Below are 272 nucleotides of genomic sequence, written 5' to 3'. Positions count from 1 at the left end.
GAGCGGTGTCAGTGGAGAGGCACGACCGCGTGGCACGAGGGCGTTAGGAGCGCGGAGAGTCGCGCTGCCGGCTGTGGCTCGAAATGTGCATCGCGGCGGGGCTGGGCCTCTTTCAAAACCACCAAGGGTCTTGCTGGTTAACGTCATGCAATAGAAGGAAAGGTTGAATGAGTCATGTGAAGCCAGCCATGAGATTAATATAGACAAAGATGTCATATCCTCCTGCGTGCAGCTGCGGATGGCGTATCTGCTTTGCCATCTGCAGAGTGAAT

Source organism: Egretta garzetta, unplaced genomic scaffold (genome assembly GCF_000687185.1).
Source record: "Egretta garzetta isolate BGI_Z169 unplaced genomic scaffold, ASM68718v1 scaffold527, whole genome shotgun sequence".
Classification (NCBI taxonomy): Eukaryota; Metazoa; Chordata; class Aves; order Pelecaniformes; family Ardeidae; genus Egretta; species Egretta garzetta.
Note: the sequence above shows the minus strand (reverse complement) of the source record.